The sequence below is a fragment of the Ranitomeya variabilis genome, chromosome 1 (genome assembly GCF_051348905.1).
Source record: "Ranitomeya variabilis isolate aRanVar5 chromosome 1, aRanVar5.hap1, whole genome shotgun sequence".
Taxonomy (NCBI): Eukaryota; Metazoa; Chordata; class Amphibia; order Anura; family Dendrobatidae; genus Ranitomeya; species Ranitomeya variabilis.
Window position 1 is genome coordinate 1027721172 of NC_135232.1, and position 23277 is coordinate 1027744448.

At 43.5% G+C, this 23277-nt stretch overlaps 1 long non-coding RNA gene across 1 annotated transcript; it reads left to right on the plus strand.

The window, feature by feature from the left end:
* Positions 1 to 311: 311 nt before the first annotated feature.
* On the plus strand, positions 312 to 11817 carry LOC143784433 (uncharacterized). Its single transcript, XR_013217786.1, has 3 exons — positions 312 to 350; positions 10111 to 10165; positions 11616 to 11817. It is a non-coding gene; the product is annotated as an uncharacterized LOC143784433 (long non-coding RNA).
* The last annotated feature ends 11460 nt before the right edge of the window (positions 11818 to 23277 follow it).

Consider the following 23277-nt stretch of genomic DNA (forward strand, 5'->3'; position numbering starts at 1 on the left):
CTTGGAATACAACAGGCAGGTTTTGTACTTGGAGTACAACAGGCAGGATTTGTACTTGGAGTACAACAGGCAGGATTTGTACTTGGAGAACAAAAGGCAGGATTTGCCCTTAGTGTACAGCAGGCAGGACTTGCACTGGTATGCGACCTTACACAACATAGACTGAAACAGGAAGGTTGCTCAGGCACCTCCCCAGTGGGGAGAAAGCAACATATACTTAGTTTTTCATAGCCATTGGCTGGGGAGGAAATAGCCAGTGCACGTGCTGGCCCTTTAAGAGGGTGGGAGCGCACGCGTGCAAGACCTAAGGACATGGCTAGAGGAACGGAAGCATGCCAAGCATATGGAAGGTAAGAAGAATCTGCAGCATGGGTGAGTGTAGAGACACGCCGCCGACCCTGCCTGTCAGGGCAGGGATCTGGCATGGTGCTATCAATGTCTAATACAGGGTGTTTCTGAGTCCCTAATATTTGGCAGTTCTTGCTTCCTTCATAAATTAAACTGAAATTTCCTATATTTTAGTTAAAAAAAAATCAGTTTTGGTTTAGTTAAATTATATATTGTTTAAATCCTTTTAAAATTGTATAATATTATATACAAGTCATTGTTTAGGAAAAGATGTTTCTTAACATTTTTCTCCTGTAAAATGCAATTTCTCGCCGGTTTGGAATATTCTATTGTCAGTCCTTAAAGTGGAGTAAAAGTGTGACACCATTGCTCTCAGGAGCCATCTAGGAGTCAGAGATGCTTCCAGGGGTCTTCCCCATGATTTTCTCCTTTCATTCAGCACTTTTCCTATCCATTTCTACATTTTCACTGCCTCCCAGACCTCTTTGTAGGGTCTGAGAGAAAAAAAAGGTTGGCTTTCCCATTGACTCCCTTTATACTCGTTACTAGAAGAGAGCATTCGAGTATTAGGAATCGGTAGGTTCTGACAACCAGCAACTGAACATTTTAGTGCTCGCTCATCTTTAGCTAAGATGTGTCTAAATACCTTTGTCTAAATGGTGCATATCTCCTTCACATCACATGGCTGTGATATTTATCACTATCAAAGCAGATAAGGACAATCATCACCCACTGAATCATCACCCACTGAATCTAAAGATTGTTTTTTCTATTTTTACTTTTAAGTTTTCGTATACATATTTAATTGCTTGCTTTATTACCATGAAATATAAAGTCACCTTCAAGGACATGAGAATTTTGCATATAGTCGCTAAAACAGCATTTACTATAGTTTGGCCTCCAACCAGCGATCCAAAGGAACAGAGATTCCATGCATACTTCCAGCACATTTTATACTTCTATTCAGGTATTCTTGCAAATGAAATGCAGCCTACCATGTGAGATTCTAAACACAGAGCTGTGGGTTTGGTACAGAATTACAGAGTGATTTGAGAACGGCTTTTGGGCCACACACAGAGGTACAGAGAGGTTATTGTTCTGATTTGAAAGGGAAAAAACCTGTTGTCCTCCAGGAATAAACTATGGCCTTAGTGACTCGAGTAACATTACTTTTTGAGAAAATAAGCAAAAATAAGAATGTGAGTTTACAAATAAAGTCAGCAAAGGTTGAAACCAAGTAACTATAGTAAGCTAAACATTGTTCTCTTCATAAAAAGTGGTGTTATTAAATCTGTGGGAGAGAGTGAAATATGTTCGCAATGTGTGGAATTAAGTCATTTATATATTACTCCCTTTGAAAATTAATCGTAGGAAGTGTTAAAAGATCTCTTATTTGTGAAATTATATTTTGATAGCTTCATGATCTCTGGGGGTGGGTCTGACCTCTGTGATCTCCACCGATCACTATAACCATAGCTCTAGAGAGCACATTTTGAATGGAGCAGAGGTTGATCATGTGCATCTCCATTTCAGTCATTCTTAGGCTAAGTGCACACGTCGCAGAATTGCCGCGGAAATTTCCACGGCAATTCTGCAACTCCTGCCGCGGGTATATCGCATGCGGAATTGGGTGCAGAATCACAGCGATTCTGCACAAAGAAGTGACATGCTGCGGGTTTTAAACCGCTGTGTTTCTGCACGGTTTTTCCCGCAGCATGTGCACAGCGGTTTGCGGTTTCCATAGGGTTTACATGTAAATGGAAACGCCATGGAAACTGCTGCGGACCCGCAGCATCAAAATCGCGGCGGTTCCGTGGTAAAAACCGCAAAATGTGACCATGGCCTAATACTCTGTGGAAATTAATGCCACTTAAGTGGTGTGTGACAATAATTTGTTGAAATGTGGAGAATCCAAGTTGGGTCTCCTTCATGTGTGTTACCTGTAGTTCTAGGGCTCCCAGACAGGCAGACCTGCACTTATTCTCACTCAACTACCTGTGTTACTATCTTTACATTTTTCTATCAATAGTACTCTATGAAGCTGATGTTTGTGCAGCCTGAGTGTATCTGGGAAAAAAAATTTGACCTGTTGCATCAGTCAAGGAGTCCCTCCTGATCATGAGGTGTATATATACTGCAAATGTCGAGAAGGGGTTAATGTCTTATGGATACAGGTGTATAACAATGTAATCTAGGACTCATAGGGCCGGTTTTAGACATATTGGGGCCAGGGGCAAACATTTAAAGTGGGGCCCCAAATGCTAACATATTGCACCATATGCAATAGAAACATATCTGTTGTTTAACAGCCTGAACTCAGGGCATGTAAATACAAGTGTAATCGACAATATTAAAGTCATTTGATGCTTGTTTCCTCTTTACTCCAGATGAGGAAGTAAAGAACAGATCGTCCTCGATACAGTATAATGCAGGTCCAATATAGTATAATGTACTGACCATAGTCCTTAATAGAGAATAATGCAGCCCCCCTAAGAGTTTAATGCAGCCCCCTCAGAGTATACTGCAGCCCCCTTCATAGCGTAAACTGCAGCGCCCTTCATAGAGTATAATGCAGCCCCATACACACACAGTAAAATGTAGCCCCCTCATAGAGTATAATGCAGCCACACACACAGTGTAATGCAGCCCCCCCCCGCACACAGCATAATTCAGCCTCCACAAACACACACACACAGTATAATGCAGCCCCTCCACAAACACAGTATAATGTAGCCCCCACAGTATAATGCAGCCCCCCACTCACAGTATAATGCAGCCTCCACAAACACGGTATAGTGCAGTTCCCCAACGCACAGTATAATACAGCCTCTACACACACAATATATAATGCAGCCCCTGCACATACACAGTATGTAGTGTACCCCACGCACAGTATAATGCAGCCTGCATGCACAATATAGTGCAGCCCCCCACATACACAGTATAGTGCAGTCTCCCCACACACAGTATAATGCAGCCTCCACACTTAAACAGTATAGTGCAATCCCCCACACAGTGTAATGCAGCCTGCACAATATAGTGCAGCCCCCACATACACAGTATAATGCAGCCCCCACACACAGTTTAATGCAGCCCCCCACATACACAATATGGTGCAGTCCCCACACACCGTATAATGCAGCTCCTCACATACACAGTATAGTGCAGTCCCCCACACATAGTATAGTGTACCCCCACACACATACACAGTATAATGCAGACCCCCACATACACAGTATAGTGCAGTCCCCCCACACACAGTATAATGCAGCCCCCACATACACAGTATAGTGCAGTCCCCCTATACACAGTATAATGCAGCCCCCACACATACACAGTATAGTTCAGTCCCCCCACACACAGTATAATGCAGCGCATGCACACACACACTCAGAACATCATATTTCATGACTCTGTATTATCTTATACTGTTTTAGTGTGTTTATGCACAAGGTTCAGCCAGTCATAATTATAAGACAATTGTCAGCTGGAAGACCTTGAAATCTTTCATTAGAATCAATAGTCCTCTTATAATCATCAGAAAGTGGCATTTCATTTTTTCTGTAAAAATATTTTATTGAAATATTTTGTCAATGCCATTTTTTTAATTTTGTCCAATGGAATCGCATTAATTAAATAATATTCTATAAAAACACATTATAAAATGACCACAACATGTGCATTGTTTCCTTTTTACTTATTTGTATAGTTTTCATTACATTCTTATTGAACATGAAATACATGATACAATATTGTTTTCATATTTGCTGACATCTAGTGGACAAACTGGCTGTGATCCGGATTGGTCCATCATCGTCATCTCATTTTACAACCTACAGTGAAATTGAGTGGCATTAGTTCTTTGTGTCTATTAAATGGAAGGTTAATTACAGAATTACTTATTTATTGCATAGCATAGTCAAGATAAGCAACTTGCCCACTGATAATAAAGATGTAGCTGTAAACAGCTGACACAGCCGAGTGACGAGCAGAATTATATTAGAAGATCTGGTGATTATGTTCCCTTAATCAATATCTGCAGCTTGTGCATGAGGTTGTACAAACCCAATTCAGATGTGTCAACAACAGCCCAGAAACTTCTGGAAAAAAGCCGCCACATGTGAAGCTGCGCTTAAATTCTATTTACAGCCCTGACTTATAATCTACTACTATAGCTGTGTAGTGCGGCGCTAGAGGTAGCCGAGGGCGAAGCACAAGTCTTCCTTTACGCCCCCGCACGTTACACGAAAGTTTGGGTTCTGGCTAGGTGTGTGGACCTATGCTGTGAGGGACTTACGCCTGTGCAGGCGGTGGGTAGCCGTTGGTGTTGGCTGGCCAAGTCCATAAGTTCCACAGTTCAATAAAGGAGAACATTGTTCTTGACTCTTTACTGAATGATAATTTGATAATGGTTATAGAGGGTACAAGGTCTTATTGTTGTTTCCTCTAAAGCATACAGCATTCTCCTTCACACAGTATCCTTCCTCTTTAGTCTACTCCAGGGCTCGTGAGGCATAGTGTTTTGACCCACTTCGCCACAACCAAGCTTCAATGCCAAAATCTTGTTCAGCAAGTCTCTAAGTCTCTCTACTCGCTCAGTGGTTCCACGTCCTATTTCTTCCACTACTGGCTCCATGTCCTGTTTAGACCTCTTACCTTCGGCATTGCAAGCTCTGGGGTTTTGTAACTCTGTGTCCTATGCACAGACCCTTCTCCAGAAAGCCATTATGACTTGTTTGTCACTTCTCCTCAGGATCTTGCTATCCCTGTCCTTAGGTCTCCTCCTACTGTAGAACACTCCACGCCAGCACTGCTCTGTTCACTTCCCAAACCCTATCTGACTAGCAACAGAAAGCAATCACTTACCCTAACACCAAGCCAGTCCGAATATAGGCTAGTCCAAAACATTAACTCTATCTAATGTCATTACCTAAACTACAGTCAACTATCGTATACACAATACATCTGGAGCGCCCCCACGTGTGGGGCAATGGGGTACTCGGTACCGGGTCCTTCTCTGCTCGGGGAATGTCACGGTGGCCCGACCCGGTCCGTGGCCCTTCTGAGGGGCGTCCAATTAATGGGCAAGTTTGTAGGGTGTTCGTGACGCCACCTGTGGTATTCGGTCAGGATGACCGACGCTGCTGAGGGGTCCGCTGGGGTGATGTTATAGCAGCTAGATGGTGTACCTTCCCACAGGTGAAGTATGTCCCCAGGGCTTCCCAGTAGAGTAGGTGGTGATGGTGTAGGTCACAGTAAATAATGAGGACACAAGGTTGCAGTCTCTTTACCTTTTACTGAAGACTTCAGCGTCCGCAGTCCAGAGCACTGTTCACAGGGCTGGCTGAGTCCGGACGGTCCGAAGGCACATCCAGAGTTCCCTTTGCAGGTGGAAATCAGTAGCCTACCTACTAGCACCTGTGTGTTGTAGTACCTCCCTGCTGAGCACCACGGGATAGTCCTCACAACTCTCTTGGATGTCTCTGATGTTTTCTCTCTGTCCCCCAGATGGTATGGATAGGACAAACCCGTATGACGGGGTAGGACTGAAGCTATTTTATAGGGACCCTAGTGACGCCCCTCTCCCACAATTTGCCTCCGTTGTCTTCATAGGTGTAAAGGTTGGGCAGCCAACTTGGAATTAACTGTCCTGCCGTGTTCTGGAGTAATGCGTAGAGCCTATTACTCCCTCGGTGTTCCGGCCAACGGCTACGCGCCTCAGAAGGAGGCCGCCGATCTCAGGGCAGACCCTCCTCCCGGTATTATCTCCTTGTGCTGTGATCTCGTTTCTCACTCTCCACAATATACTTCGCTTCGTGTCCTTTCTTAGGATGCTGCCACAATGAAGTGCAGGCGCAGCTCCGTAACGTTCTAACTCGTGCTTGGCCTCTGTCAGGATCCCACCCCTGACAGGACCCTCTGTCTGCAGCTCAGATGTTCCTCCTTCTCCCCCTGTCTGCCTGACAGGTCCTCTCTGGGTCGAACCCAGGTAGCTTCTCTCTCACTTCCTATCCAACCCACCAGTTTTACCTGTGTGTGGGGAGTGGCCTAGTAGATAGAAGCTTTGCTCCCCCTGGTGGACTGGAGTGTGAAGTGTAGTGTGTGACTGTGATACCTAGTCAGGTGAACTCCTTTAGTACCATCAGATGTAACATCACTCCCCCTGGTGGAAGAGCGACATTACTGCAACGACCAGGACTCTGGGGCGCTGCACATCCTCTACTATATAATACACATTATGATACACTACAGCACAATTCACATGACACACTATATACAAAGACGCAGGACGCTATATACACAACACGATTGGTGTCTTCAGGGGTAGGAACACTGCAGCACACTCCACTCTCCTTACAGCATAGAAAATTACAGAAGTGCTCTGAGCAAAGATTCATTTTTAACATAAGTCATTAATGGCTACCTTGGATTTAGAGCTCAATAATCCAATTAAAAAAGGATTTATTTTTCAGGTTGGAGAATTGTTTGCATTTCACAAATGTAATTTATTATTCCAGTTAATTTCATTTACAGAAATAGCTTCCTAGCATGGCTACATTAGTCACAGATGGTATAACTGATCATATACTTAGTGCCCTTGTAGTCTAACTTCTATTCAAGGCTCTACATGATAGAACAATGACTGGCATCTATCAGGGTACAATGTCAGAGGAAGGCTGGCAGCACTGACAGGCTTTGCATTAGGCACTCCATCTAGCAGGTCGCAGGGTACAAGAGCCCTGGCCTTCACCCATTAAACCATAAAGGCATCTTAAAGTATATAGGACCCCCCTTGGTTGAGTCCGCAGAGTAGCTGCTGGTCAGTGGAATGACAGGCAGGCGATGATCAGAAAGCCAGGTCAGTACCTTGGAGGCAGAGATCTAGGGGTTTATGTAGTGTGAAGAAGGGAGTTAATTAAAAACATGTTCAATAATTAACCACCAAACTCCTTGCATAGACAGCACCACAATTTCCAGAATATTAAATGGAAATTGTGCATTTTTGTCCGCAGCAAAGGTGTGCCGCTGATTGGTGACAGAAACAGAAACACCAGGTACAAATATGGATGATACAGCATGTACACTTGTTTACAAACTACCAACACCACAAAAATTGGAAAACCAGTCTAACAAAATCTGGAGACGTGATGTTAGTGATATGATCATGTTACAGCAAGTCTGTACAGCTGCCTCATCACACTGGATGTAGGACAGAAGGGGGCTGGCTGCTATTCAATGAAGTCAGTCAGCTGACTGTATTCATGCAGTTTTTGTGGACAAACCTATTGGTTACATTTTTCTTCTTTTTTTTGTTAACGATTTACTAAAGTGTCACAGTTTCCATCTCTTAGCAATATAGTTTTTAAGTATCTTAACTGATTAAAGACAGGATCTCCAGAACCTTTACAAGCTTCTTCTCCTTCCAATTACCTAGAAAAATCTTCCCTTCATATGCCCTTAAAAAGGACCTTCCATCAACTTTTTCATGTTGAACTGGACACATGACGGAATAGTGTCTAAACAGCAGAATAAAACTTTTTTTTTCCCCAGCTCCATTGCAAAGATATCAAGAACCAAAGTATTTGGAATCTAATAAAATATTTTTTGTTAAGCCCAAGTGGGCATCATCAGAGAGTTTTCAATGGGGGCTTGTACTTCTTCCCTATGTATGGCGTTGCCTTATCACAAACAGGCAATGTTACATGGAAACATAAGAACATGCCTTCACTGTAGCTTAGAAAAGCCTTTAGAGAAATATAATGATAGAGAGCCTGATCTCACTGAGGAGTAAATATAAGAGTAGGCTTGAGTGTCAAAACCGACACTTATGAGCTTTGATCTTCTGGACATTCTTGTGGAGTTAGGAACAGTAAAGCTGAGTGTAGCTCTGTAAAATTACAAACCTGTCTATCATCTTTCCTCTTAAAGTGTTGCTAGCTGAGCTGTACTTCTATTCCGCACACTGCCTGTCCGAAGATAAGAGCTCATAGATCTCGGTAATGACACTTAGGTCTGCTGTGCTCACAGTAACCTGCATTTGTTCTGCAGAGAGATCAGAGTAGGCTGTCTTTATATGCCTCACACTGGAGTAGCCTGATCTGGGCTATTGTGGGGCATATTGTTCTCTGCTGTGTGTTGCATCCTCATGATAGGGGCAGGGCAGTGTCATACAGGAGGAAGAATTACATGTACTCAGTTAAAGCTATCTGACAATGCCCACTTGGACTTCAAGGGACTCTGTTAGCGCAGAATGACTGTTCAAACTAAATCTCGTTGCTGAGTACTATATGGTGGAGCTAATCATCTAAATACACCTTCCCACTTGCTTGTTGTCTCTCAATCTCCACTCCCCCTTCTTCTTTGATTGACAGCTCTTGCTTTATAATGCCAGGGAAGGGTGGAGATAAATTGAAAACAAGCCAGTGGAAGATGTATTTAAATGATTGGCCCCACCATGAAGAACCGAGTGCCTGTTCTTGGTTTGGATTCAGAAGATTGGCGTGCACTCGGTCAATTTACGAGGTGCTGGTAAAAATTGGGTACGTGACCCCTTAGACCGAGGCAAGAGAAATATACCGCACACTCTTTATTTCAGTGGTGCAAAAAGTTTATTTTTGGGAGCAGTTAAAGACAGAACATGACTATGTTTCGAATGACGAAGATGGGATCGAAATGTCTTACTTTGTCGCTCTACTCATAGTCGTATTCTGTACTTGGTTTCGACAGTCATTCTGTGCTGACAGAGACCCTATAAATAAAATTAACCCATTATATGCCAAATACATTGTTTTGGTATCTCCAAAATTGAAAGGTGAAATTAAAAGAAAATGTTATTCTGCTCTGCAAGCACAGTTACATCAGGTGTCCAAAATTTAGTGAAGAAATATAATTAATCTGTACTTTTAGGTCTACAGCTGTGTGCTGTCTAAGCCCAACATGTCTGCTAGTAATGTCATACATATGTAAGACTTGTATTGTTTTTGACTGTCACTTTGCTAATGATGTTTCATAGGATTACCAGAAATCTCTGAATGGGGTTTTAATTGCTCTGTTTAATTTTGAAGATCAGTAGTGATTCAAGATCTTTAGTTTATAAGAAGATCATTTGCTCTGGGTTTCTCCTTGGAGCTATTGTCAAACTGACCTTGTTAGACTGTGGTGAAAATTGTAATTCTATACAAAACAGAATTGTTAAATTTAAGTGGCATTGGCATAGAACTATAACCTGCGAGTAAATAACAATAACCCTTGCGGGAAAATCCAGGGCATGTTAGCCTGGAGACGTGTCTAGAAAACAATTTGTACAGTCTCATGCTGAGTATTGGAAGCACTTCAACTGTAAATCCTTCCCTGCACTTAAATCCCACATTTCTCTTCTTTTCAGCAATTAAAATGTGTTCTATGTGATGATCCATTCCTACCATCACTAACTGATCGACCTGTTCTAATGCACATTGTGCAATTAAACACAGGTAATCAATGACCAACTCCACATTTACAGGTCAGAGTCAGTGCAAACCCCCAACTTAAGGAAAACAGTTTAAAAAATCAATTAGCTTCACAGTGAAAACTGCCAAGCTATCTGGCATCTCATGTCTCAAAGCTTGTGAATAGAATTTAAGTTATACCTGTCCTTTCAAATGAGTTTTCATAATAAACTTTCATGTGAGTGTATATGAGGAAGAACACTATTTCACCCACATTGTGCATTTTCACCAGTTTTTTCACCTGTATGCTCAGTCTCTATTTTTTCTATCTTAGTGAATGGAAGCTAGCTGCTATGAGGACTCGCTCATTATGCGCACACGGACATAAGGTAATCCTGCTCTCTTATGTACAATTAGCCCACACACAGAAGTAGTAGCATAGAGGGCATTATACAGCTGAACAGAGCAGTGTAACTGTGAATCCAGCACTGAATTGAAAGTGAGATAAAACTTACTAGGAAACAGCTGCATATCTGGACGGGGTGCTGGTGGTGGTTGGGAGCAGAATGGTTCATTAGTGGAGAAAGAAACATACTTGTCTGATTATGTGACATTAAAAAGCTTGCTAATATTATACAATTTCTTATACTTATTTGTACTATTAATTCATGACGAATTCATTAAAAAGACAGTAATTAGATTATTTAAATTCTAAAATAAATTCATTTAAGTGTTATAAAATAAAACGGAGACAGCAGGCACCACCCCTAATGTCTGAGCTTTTCTAGGTGTAAAATCTCCTGATGTGGCAATAGCACAAGATTCTCATCTCATTGTGTCCATAATACCATTTATAGTTCCGGATAAGGGTTTTATGATTTTTTTTTACTGGTAACACTATGGCCTTTGTCTTAGCTCTGGCAGCTGGTGATGAGCAGTAAAACCACAATTATCCAGAATCTCTATGTAAATGTAAAGGAAATAATCATCTAAAAGAAAAGAAAAATTCTTAACATACTACAATCCGTAGGAGATGCTGCACACAGCTCTTTCATTAATTGCATGTAGAAAGTAGTGATTTCATCTATTTCAATTAATGAACATAGGATTACGCTGAAGTCAAACTATGCGGACAAAAGAATTGGGACATAATATAACTACAGTAGCGTTAATGACATCCATAGCCACTAATGTGGAGTTGGCCCCACTTTACATTTTCTAATCCTCTTTTTTAGATTTTGGAGGTGTTTGTGGTAACTTTTGTCAATTCACCCACAAGAGCATTTGTGAGGTCTAGCACGCATGTTGGACGAGAAGGCCTGGCTTGCAATCTCAGCTCATCCCAAAGGTGTTCGATGGGTTGAGATGAAGGCTGTGTGCAGCTTGTCAGGTTCTTTCATAGCAGTCTTACCATGCCTTTATGGACCTTTCCTTGTGTTCTGGGGCACAGTGACGCTAGAACAGAAAAGGGCCTTCCCCAAAATGTTTCCACAAAGTATCAGTTTCCCATACGGTTACAGTCTTATATTTTTTGCCTTCCTTATTTAGCTAAAGTGAATACAAGTAAATGCTAACTTTAGAATAGGTGCCTTTGGGTGAGTAGAGTAACATTATAATAGACCATTATTTCCAATCGGGGGGTCAAAGGACTTCAAACAAAATATATTATAAGGCAGGAATTGTCACGTCCTTCGACTGGGGAATCACACAGTATTGTACTATCATTGCATCGTTGCTGTTACACTGCTATGGTATCAGTTTGCCTTTTAGAAGTTTGTTCTGCCTTTCTCCATGTAGCCCATCTCTGATGTACGTAACCCCTCCATTCTTCCTCCTCAGTTATTTTTGGCAGCCATCTTACTAGGATCGTCTATGGATAGCTCTGGTTCAGAATTGTCTTTTTACTCATTGTAACTACTGCAACTGCTGCGGCTACTGCTCTTACTACTGTGCATAATACAAGACTTCAGCCTGAGGACAAGCTTCTTCTGGAATCTTCATACATGCCTCTGCAGTCGAGTCGAGCTATCTGATGAAGTTTCTTTGTGTGAGTATTAGTTCAATACAACATCCATAGAAACACTGTCTTAGAGCCAGAGCACCACACCCACAGCCTAGTTATGGCAGAATAGGAATTATTGGACATTTTACTGCCCCTGTTTCAATTTCCCCAGTAATTAAAATATTTTTAAAGCACCACTCCAGCGAGGTTTTTTTTTTTCACCGTTGGAGTGATACTTTTTAAATGTATCGCATTTTCTGATTTTAAGACGCTCCGGATTATAAGATGTACCCCAAATGTTGAGGAGAAAAATAAGAAAAAAATATTTTTTAATAAATTGGTGGTGCTTCTTATAATCCTTGCATCTTATTGCTTACCGGGGGTGGTGGCTGCAGTGAAGCGGGGTCCCAGGATCGCTGCTGGAGGAGGCAGGAGTGGGGTGATGCTCCAGGCCGCAGGCTGGGATGAGTGGGAGCTCCAATGTGTGGAGTGCTGCTACAGGGATCTTGTGCTGATGCAAGGTTCTTCTGCTGCTGCCAGGTGTCTCCGGGTGCCCGGCAGTTGCTGGCCGGGGCTCTGCCAACATTTTGCGACAGGCCAGAGCCCTGGCATTTCCAGGGTTCCACGTGCGCTGGTCCCTGGGAATATGGCAGCCGCCGGGGGCAGCGCATGCGCTGATGGTAATCTCGGGATCAAGATCTCGAGAGATGACATTTCAGCGCTGGCGGCGGCCATATTCCCGGAGACCAGAGCACGTGGAACCCTGGAAGTGCCGGGGCTCTGGCCTGTCTCAAGACGTCGGCAGAGCCCCGGGCACCCACGCAGCACCACTGGGCACTGGAGACACCTGCAGCAATGGCCAGCAACTGCCGGGCACCCGGAGTCACCTGGACACCTCCCCCCCCCCCCCCCCGTAAGGCATGTTCGATTTCTAAGACGCACTCCCATTTCCCCCTCAAGTTTGGGGGAAAAAAAGTGTGTCTTACAAAATGAAAAATATGGTAATTCTTCTATATACTCACCTTCTAACGTCTTCATCGTTCTTCGGTGCAGGTCCTGTCACCATCTTGAGAGTGCAGTTTCTACCTGCCCTGAACTCAGAAGCACTAAATACAAGTGTATGAGAGCCAGCACAAGGTTCTCATAGACTTACATTGAATAGTGACTTTTCGCGCACTCCATGAACCACTGGAGTAGCCGACAGGTCACAAACTACAGGAGGCGGACCGGAGCGGCGACAAATACAGATGAAAATGTCGGAAGGGGAATATCACACAGGGGGCAAGGGACTGCTGGAGTGGTGCTTTAAGGGATTCCATCAAAGTAATAGATTTAAGAGTCACTGTATTAGACAGTGTAAAAATCCACACCAATGAAGGTCATCATCTGTGGGTTCATCCCTGAACACAAAAATTGTTCTATAGCACTAATGCCATCTGATTAAATATCTTAGACTTGTTGGTAGTAGCCAGTTTGCATGGAATAATAATTTTTTTGACGTTTTGACATCAATTTCTGAAAGTTAGTGAACCCTGTGATCTTAAATTCAGTGCAGAGATTTCCTTTTAATGACAATAATCCTAACATTTTTCCTGCTAATCTTTTATTTCCTCTGAATTTGTTAACATACATAATATATACTTTGTAATGAACTTTCCCTTGGATGTAACACACTTTCTTTGGTAAATCCATCATGAATAATAAGATTTAAAATAAGTACAAGGCTATGCTGGGTAATCTGCATTATTCATGTGACATGGATAATATTAGCTCCCTCGGTTCCACACGTTCTTTACTAACATTAAACAAGATAAAATAGATAGTGTAAGAATAGCAGGCTGTTAACCCAACAGAGATATTACCCCATCTGTTTACTACAGTCAGTGCTCATCAGGTGACTGCCATTTCTAGACGCAGCATACGGGAATAGCAGGATATAATGGGATTATTACAAATCCTAGACTATACAGTTAAATAAGGCTGCCTAATCCATTGATAAAAATATAACCATTGAAATTGAATTCATGAATCAATATATATTACATATGTTCAGCATCCCATTGTAAAATGTATTGTTGGTAGCAGGTACTATGTACTGTTCTACACGGAATTACAATTAAAACTATATAATACTATCATGAACATTTCTTATAATGGATTCTCCTTGACTGATAATAATAATAATAATTAGGACCTGGGTCTTTTGGATTACTTTAACCACTAGAGAAGAGATGGAGAGCTAGGCAGACCCAACTGGCTCTATTCATATGAGATTAAAGAAGTCCTTAACCCTTAGTGACAGAGCTAATTTTGATCTTTACCCTTCCCAAACGCTCACTATGTATAAACGTCGGCGCTTGCTGGGCTTTGTGCAGCAGCGACATTTATGAGCGGTCGGTGGTCTCGCAGCACTCAGTACCCCTAAGCGCAGCGATTCCTGTACAGAGCGGTAGCTCTGACAGGTGACATCCTCCTGATTGGATCAGGTGACAGGTCCCAATGATGTTAATCCTTTGATATCTGTTAGATGCTGCGATCGAGCAATTAGAAGATAGCAGATTGAGACCACTGCTATACTCACCTCTCCAACGCCCCCCCGTGATGAGATCTGATCACATCACGGGGGGGGAGGCCACGTCATCATGGCAATCCGGGTGACCTCCGGGTCTGTCTAACACGATGGCTTGTTAGACTCAGCTAGCAGTTGAGTTTAAAACTATTAAAAAAAAACCTCCTTCAGGTGCTTTACAGGAATTAATGGAATGTGGAAGGAAAAAAATGTCACAAAAATGTTGTTTTAGCCCCAGATTTTTTACTTCTGCAACGGTAACAGGAGAAAATGTACCCCAAAATTTGTTGTGAAATTTCTCCTTAGTACACTGATACCCCATATGTGGGCTTAAAAGGGAAGGAGCACCTTTTGACTTTTTGAACACAAAATAGCTGCAATTTGGCCCTAATTTGGAAACTAGACCCCTCAAGGAATGTAACTAGACGTGTAGTAAGCAATTTGAACCCCCAAGATGATTCACAGAAGTTTGTAATGTAGATATCACTGGGTTACCGCAACAGAGAGGGGCCAGAAGAGCAAGTCGTCTGGTTTCACACAGTCCTACACTTATTAGAAGTACCGTACTTCACCATTGTATTAAACGGTGCAGGTTTTTTCCTTACTAGCAGTGCAAGGGTTAATCTGTTCAGTTAAAGCTCCTGGAGCATTCCTAGTTGGATTGTTTCAGCTGTTCAGTGTTAGGCCACTCTCTTCTACTACATAGGCTCACTTCTGGCACTTAGGGATAGCCAGTGTTAGTTCTTACTGCCTGGTTTGGAGTTGGAGGGGTTGTTTATTGTTGGAGGTGGCTTTTAAAGATTGTTCAGGAAATTGCTGCTTGGAGTTTTGTCTGTGTACACATTCCCATCCTCTCCTATTTCGTTGCTCCTTTTTTAATTCCCCCGTGCCCCAGGCTGTTGTTTTGTGTATGTATTTTGTATGGTTGGAATTTTCACTTATCCCTGTCTTCCCTTGTTTGTCTGGTTAGGGTGTTCCTATACACTTCAGCTTCCCACTGTCCTAGGTGGGAGAGGGGACAGATCAGGGTAGATATAAGAGCATAGCAAGGCATGAAAACCCGGCGTTTCCACCTTCAGGAGTAATCTGGGGGAAGAGATAGACAAGGGAACTGGTAAGCGCCCAAAGTCTCAACAACTGCGTGACAGTAGAGCCGTGAAAAAAAAATCAATTTTTTCCCCAACAATGTTCTTTTAGCCCCATATTTTGCATTTGCAGGGTAAACAGGAGAAAATAGATGATACAAATTGTTATGCAATTTCTGCTGAGTACGCTGATACCTCACATGTGGGGGAAAGCTACTGTTTGGGTGCACAACAGGGTCCAGAAGGGAAGGAGCGCCATTTGACTTTTTGAATGCAAAATTTGCTGGAATCATTAGCATATGCCATGTTGCATTTGGAGAGCCCCTGATGTGCCTAAATAGTGGAACCCCCCAAGTGATCCCATTTTGCAAACTAGAACACTCCAGGATTGTATCTAAATGTGTGTTGAGCACCTTGAACAACCCACAGGTGCTTCAAAGAAGTTTATAACATTGAACTATGAAAATGAAAAAATAAATTTTCCCACAAATTTTGTGACAAATTTTTCATCTTCACAAGGCTACCAAAGCAAAATGGACCAAACAATTTGTTGTTCAATTTTTCCTGGCTACCCCACATGTGGTCTAAAACTACTTTTGAATTAAAGAAGTCTGAGAGCACCACAAAATACTAGGGATCGCTAGCCCCACACTTAAAACATGACTATGTTAATACTCAAGAAAAAAGAAGTGTGTACAAAAAATGGCCAGGATCACCTGAATGAATTTCAAATATTAGAAACAATACATTTTATTAAAGCATGATTACACAGGATCACACAAACAAGGTACAAACCACATGTTAAAAACAATGAAAAACCATTGAAGGTATAAACCATAACACCTGAAGGACCGGTTAGGTACTTTACAGCTATCTCCACTGTGTGCACCAGAGGTATCAAAAATAACGCAACATTAAACAAATGAAGATCAACCAATAGTCTAAATGAAGTAAATTACCCCCCCAAAAACAGACAAAATATTCAAGTCCAGTGGCTAAAGCTGCACTGAGAGAACCCCAATAGAGCAAATGCAAAAGACCCTAAACAGTGAGGTCAGTTGAACTATAGGTTTAAATATAAGGACTATAGCATATGGTAGAAGCCATTTAAGGGTAAAAGTAGAAGGCAGCAAAAAAGCCTGTAGGTGGATACGGAGATACAAATACCCGGTCACAGCATGGTGTGTGAAAAGCTCGGAAGGGACGAAGCACCATATTGGCAGAATTTGCTGGAATGGTTTGAGGGTGCCATGTCACATTGACAGTGACAAAACACATAAGTGATGTCATTTTACAAACTACACTTCGCAATGAATTCATCTAGGGATGCAGTGAGCATGTTGACACCACATATGTCTCACAGAAAGTTATACCTTCTGACAGTAAAGAAAGAATAATGACATTTTTACAGCTAAAATCTTGTTTTAGCCCCAAATTTTAAATTTTTATATGGGTTACTAGTATAAAATGGACCTATTTTTTGTTATGCAATTTCTCTTGAGTACGCCAATACCCTACATGTAATCGGGAACTAATTTGAAGCACAGTGCAAAGCTCAGAAGGGAAGGAGCACCATATTATAGTTCAGATACTATTGTGGTTTGTGGGGCCATGATCCATTGGGAGAGTGGACTTTCAGGGGCCTATATATTGGAAACTCCCCAAAAGTTATACCATTTTAAAACCGCACCACTTAAATAATTTAAATCTGTTGTCGGGAAATTTTGTAACCCTTCAATTGCTACACAGGAATTAATGCAAAGTAGAATTAAAAAAATGTTTAATTTTACCTCTAAAATCCTGTTTTAACCCAACATTTTTCCCTTTTGCATATGGTGGCACCAAAAAGGGGACTACACCGTTTATTACCCACTTTCTTACGAGTGCAGCAATACTCTACATATAGTCAAAAAGTTCTGTTTGGGCAAACAGCAGGACTCGGTGCGGAAGGAGCAATATTTGAATTTTGAATCACACATTTGCCTGAAAGAGACGGCGGGCACCATGTTGCATTTGCAGGGACCCTATGGTGCCTAAACAACAGAAACCCCATGCAACTGACCACATTTTGGAAACTACACCCTTCAAGAATTGTATCCAGGGGTATAGTGAGCATTTGAAACCCACAGATACGACACAGAATTTGATAAAATTAGGTCGTCATATTGAAAAAGTTAATTTAAAAAAAAAAAATTGCTTTAGCTCCAAATTTCTCATTTTTGCAAGAGGTAACACCAACAAGTGGGCTACACAGTTTGTTACCCACTTTATGAGTAGTCAAAAAGTTCGGACAAATGGCAGGGCTCAGAACGGAAGGAGCAATATTTGAATTTTGAAACAGAAATTGGATGAAATAGATTGCAGGCAACTAGTGATGAGCGAGTGTGTTCATTACTCGGGTTTTCCCAGCATGCTTGGGTGTTCTCAGAGTATTTTGGGCGTGCTCTTGGATTATGTTTGCGTCACCGCAGCTGTATGATTTGCTGCTGCTAGACAACCTGAATACATGCAGGGATTGCCTGTTTGTTAGGGATTCCCCACATCAGCAGCCGCAAATCATGCAGCTGTGATGACTCAAACATAATCTACGAGCACGCCCAAGATACTCGGAGAACCCCCGAGCATGCTCGGAAAGCACATTCGCTCATCACTACAGGCGACATGTCACATTTGCATGGCCCCTAAGGCACCAAAACAGCAGAAACTTCCCATAACTGACTCCCTTTTGGGAACTACACCCTTCAAGGTTTATATCCAGTGGTATAGTGAGGATTTTGAACCCAAAGGTACTATACAAAATTTTATTTTTATTATTCGGTTTTAAAGGAGAGAGACCAATCCACATGAAAGAAGTAATCAAACAAAACATTAATTAAATAATAAATTACAAATTAACTATCTAAGGGCAAATATAAGGGGAAACAAGAGTTTGAGGGGGATAAAGGGAATGGGACAAGGGAAGGTTACGTATACAAATATTACATATAATATAATAAAACAAGGACAACTGAGACTGCATGCCCAAATTAAACAAACAGTTCAAATAGAAATATGTTTAAAGGATGATTAATGAGGTTTCTGGAGATCAGACTATTTGCAGAAGAGACTACAGGTCCTTCTCAAAAAATTAGCATATAGTGTTAAATTTCATTATTTACCATAATGTAATGATTACAATTAAACTTTCATATATTATAGATTCATTATCCACCAACTGAAATTTGTCAGGTCCTTTATTGTTTTAATACTGATGATTTTGGCATACAACTCCTGATAACCCAAAAAACCTGTCTCAATAAATTAGCATATCAAGAAAAGGTTCTCTAAACGACCTATTACCCTAATCTTCTGAATCAACTAATTAACTCTAAACACATGCAAAAGATACCTGAGGCTTTTAAAAACTCCCTGCCTGGTTCATTACTCAAAACCCCCATCATGGGTAAGACTAGCGACCTGACAGATGTCAAGAAGGCCATCATTGACACCCTCAAGCAAGAGGGTAAGACCCAGAAAGAAATTTCTCAACAAATAGGCTGTTCCCAGAGTGCTGTGTCAAGGCACCTCAATGGTAAGTCTGTTGGAAGGAAACAATGTGGCAGAAAACGCTGTACAACGAGAAGAGGTGACCGGACCCTGAGGAAGATTGTGGAGAAGGACCGATTCCAGACCTTGGGGAACCTGAGGAAGCAGTGGACTGAGTCTGGTGTGGAAACATCCAGAGCCACCGTGCACAGGCGTGTGCAGGAAATGGGCTACAGGTGCCGCATTCCCCAGGTAAAGCCACTTTTGAACCATAAACAGCGGCAGAAGCGCCTGACCTGGGCTACAGAGAAGCAGCACTGGACTGTTGCTAAGTGGTCCCAAGTACTTTTTTCTGATGAAAGCAAATTTTGCATGTCATTCGACGCAAGACCCAACACTCTGGATGAGCTTAAGGCCGCTATTGAAGCATCCTGGGCCTCCATAACATCTCAGCAGTGTCACAGGCTGATTGTCTCCATGCCACGCCGCATTGAAGCAGTCATTTCTGCCAAAGGATTCCCGACCAAGTATTGAGTGCATAACTGAACATTATTATTTGATGGTTTTTTTGTTTGTTATTAAAAAACACTTTTATTTGATTGGACGGGTGAAATATGCTAATTTATTGAGACAGGTTTTTTGGGTTATCAGGAGTTGTATGCCAAAATCATCAGTATTAAAACAATAAAAGACCTGACAAATTTCAGTTGGTGGATAATGAATCTATAATATATGAAAGTTTAATTGTAATCATTACATTATGGTAAATAATGAAATTTAACACTATATGCTAATTTTTTGAGAAGGACCTGTATTATGTTAGGAGGATGAAGAGAATCCAAAGAAACCAACCTGATTCATATTTTTTAAATGTATTATTTCTCATAGCAAATGAGAATTCAAATATGTTATTAGAAGAGATTCTATCAATGACCTCTGTGATATACTAAAAATGAAAGCTCTGTTTACAGGGCCTAAATGGTCTGATATACTGCAGAAGAGAGCTGTGTATGTGTAGGGACCGCAGGTAAAGAAGGATGCAGGGACAAATAGGAGCCAGAAAGCAAATAGCGTTTTTAACTTTCTTTTTAACTTCCAACCAAAAAGATGACAAACGTTTTTCCACGCAGGGAACTTATATACAAGAACACAATCTCGCAGTAAATCCTAATTACTATATGACCGCCCTGAACTATACCCGTAGAACGCGGCAGCGCCTCACTAGTGACTCCCTACTAAGATAAAGTCAACAACGGTCACTTATCAGTGCTGGTTCAGCGATGTAGTCCTGACGGTGAGGCTCCGACAACGCCGTAGTCCTGATGGCAGAGGAAGGAGGTGTCTTCTGGCGACGGGCCCAGGCGTAGAGTCGAGTCCAGAATGTCTTTTGCGGTGCTGCGTTCCCTCCTGCAGGCGGACGTTGATCCGAGGTAACAGCCTCCCAGTCCAGAGAAGAGTCTTTTTGAGGAGGATTAGGAGAATAATCAGTATCAGTCACAGCTGAGACGAAACCATGCGAGTCCGTAGCACTCTCTGGCAAGGTGCTCTCAGGGAGCGCGGTAATACTGTCCCTGAGCTGGTCAGCACTACCCCTCTGCCTGGGGGGTCGCTGACGACGAATGCGCCTCTTTTTGGGGGCTCTGGTAGTTGCCCGCTGTGTCTGTTGCACGTTTTCCCCCTGCTTCCAGCAAGTCTCACTGCGGCCTGCACACTCACAACAACTGCGCTGCAGTTTCCTCTCCTCAGAGATTTCCCGCGCTTCTCTGCCCCTGCTTTCGCGCGTTTTGCTTTTTATCCTCTCCTCTCCCTGCGTCACTCTTCCTCCTGTCACATGAGCCTGGCTTCCCATGCACCCCTCAAATCCGTCCCCCGGAACCCCGACTCCCGGCAACAATGGTTCCACCCGTCTGCACAGCTCACCAGGTCCCTGTCCCCTACATTCCCCCACCCTGTATGCTCGCCAGTCCCTGGGCGAGGCCTTCGCACTGACAGGTCGCCCACCTGACGGATTGTTCCACACTTGGGTCTGTCTGGTGTGTAAGTCAGGACTGTAGCGAGTTGGGGGTCTACCGGCAGTAGAACGTTCAGAACGTCGTGGCTCGGGTCCTTGTATAGGGGGTGTTGGGGAAATGTCGTCAGCGGAAGAGTGACTGGTCAGGGGTAGTGTAGTAGTCGAGATAGGGGGAGTATTTTGACGCCGTTCTTCTTCATCATCTTCTTCATCCCACCAATGGTTGTTGGGGGATTCAGTCGTAGGTGGCTCTTCCCTGATTGCGGATTCCGGGGTGTCCGAGTCAACAGAGCGACACAACCGGAGCATGTTGCGATGAAGAATGCGAGTACCTGTACTTCCGAGGGCCTCAGACTGCACTTCATATACAGGTCCATGCGGGTCTATACGGCGAAGCACCCGATAGGGTGTTTTTTCCCAACGATGGTCTAACTTGTTTTGCGGTCTTTGCTCTCGAACGAGTACTCGATCACCTGGCCGGAACTCTGGGGGTTTTGCTGTAGGGGTGCTCCGATGCTCCACTTCCCGAATTCGAGTGTGTACCAGTCGGTGTAAGGTCTGCAGCCGATGCCGATGATCACGCACCCACGAAGCCATCCCTGTTCGGGGGCCTTCTTCCTCCGAAGACAGTTCCAGATCTGTCATGCCTTTTCCTGGGCGCCCAAAGACCACTTCATACGGGGTGCGTCCTGTGACTTGATGAACTCTATTGTTGTAGACCCACACTAGGTCCGACACATACTCCGGCCAGCGGGCCTTCTGATCTTGTTCTAGCGCACGCAGCATTTGAAGCAAAGTCCGGTTAAACCGCTCACAAGCCCCATTTCCCTGGGGATGATACGGTGTGGTGCGTGACTTATCAATGCCGTAGAGGCGATGCAGCTCTTCCATGACTTTGCCCAAGAAACAGGCGCCTTGATCTGAATGTATTCGCCTCGGACAGCCGTAAACTTGAATAAAGTTCTTACAGATAGCGCTCGCCGCCGACTCAGCTGTCTGATCACGGGTAGGGGTGACTACCGCGAATTTTGAAAAATGATCTACCATAACGAGGCAGTGTTCGTAGCCTTGATGCGCTGCTCCAATGGTAATGTAGTCTATCATTAATACTTCAAAAGGGGCAGACGTCGTGATGCTCTGCACAGGCGCCCTTTCCTCCGGTGACTTGGTTAGCTCACATTGTCGACATTGTCTACAGGCAGTTTGTACTTCCGCAAGCAGCCGAGGATGATAGAACCGAGTTTGCAGCCACTTAAACGTCCTCTTCACTCCGAAGTGTGCCCCGGACTCATGAGCTTCTTTAGCAACTGCGGCCACCACGGGCCCTGGTAAGACCATCTGCCAGGTCGGCTCGGAATCTGCCTGAGCCATGGTTAAGTGGCATAAGAGCCCGTCCTGAAGAGTTAGGCGCTCCCACTGCCGCAGAAGAAGGTTCAGGTCTGACGGGAGAGTTTGTCCAGGGCTTCTCACGGGCAATAGACCATTCGTTATCCACTGTCGCAATGGAGCTAGTTCCTGGTCTTCCTGTTGCAGCCGTATCCATTCGTCCCGACTCTGAACCAACAGTCCTGTAGCCGTTCCGTTCCCGGTCTGTTCCCGGCTCACAGCCGTCCGAGTAGCGCCCCCGATGGCGTAGGGGATTTCTTCTCCCTCCAGCTCCTCATCTCGGTTAGTCCTTGGGGGATTCTTCCGCAGACGAGATAATGCGTCAGCATGAACATTCTCCGCTCCTCGCTTGTAAAGGATACGGTATCTGTACTTGGCCATCCGGGCTACCCAGCGCTGTTCTAGGGCACCCAATTTTGCATTTTCCAGATGTGCCAATGGGTTGTTATCCGTGCGTATCAGCACCTCGGAACCGGCCAGGTACTCAGCGAACCGCTCCGTCATAGCCCACACCACGGCCAGCAGCTCCACCTTGAAAGAACTGTAATTGTCTGGGTTCAACTCAGAGTCATGAAGAGACCGACTCGCATAGGCGATCACTCTCTCCCGCCCATCCTGAACCTGAGACAACACAGCCCCCAATCCCTGAGAGCTGCCGTCGGTGTGTAGGATGAACGGTTGCGAAAAGTCCGCATAAGCCAACACCGGCGGCTCCATGAGAGCTGTCTTCAAGTCCCGGAACGCTGCTTCTTGTGACTCCTACCATTGTATCTTCTTTCCCCGTTCCTTGGGGGAGCTTCCTTTCAGCAGGACTTGTAGATTGTGAGAACGGCGAGCAAAATTCTTCACGAAGCGCCGGTAGTACCCAGCGAGGCCCAAGAACGCCCGTACATCCTTAGCGGTCTCCGGTGTGGGCCACTCCT